Consider the following 303-nt stretch of genomic DNA (forward strand, 5'->3'; position numbering starts at 1 on the left):
TATTAATTTTAATATAAATTTTAATTTTAAATAAATTTCTTTTTTAAAAATATTAAAAGTGATACTATAAAAATATTCTATTGAGATATCTATAAAAAAAGAGATAAATACTAAATCGGTGTCCGAAAGATTTTAACGCTGACAAAATGGTACCTGACTTTTATTATTGACAAATAATCCTTGAAAGATTTTAAAATTTGACAAACGTGTCTCCAAACTCGCCGAAATACATCTCCGGCAAGCACGTTGCTGACGTGGTCACCATATTTTTTTAAGATGGCAAAAACCCTCCCCAACCTTAAT

This window comes from Arachis ipaensis, chromosome B09 (genome assembly GCF_000816755.2).
Source record: "Arachis ipaensis cultivar K30076 chromosome B09, Araip1.1, whole genome shotgun sequence".
NCBI lineage: Eukaryota > Viridiplantae > Streptophyta > Magnoliopsida > Fabales > Fabaceae > Arachis > Arachis ipaensis.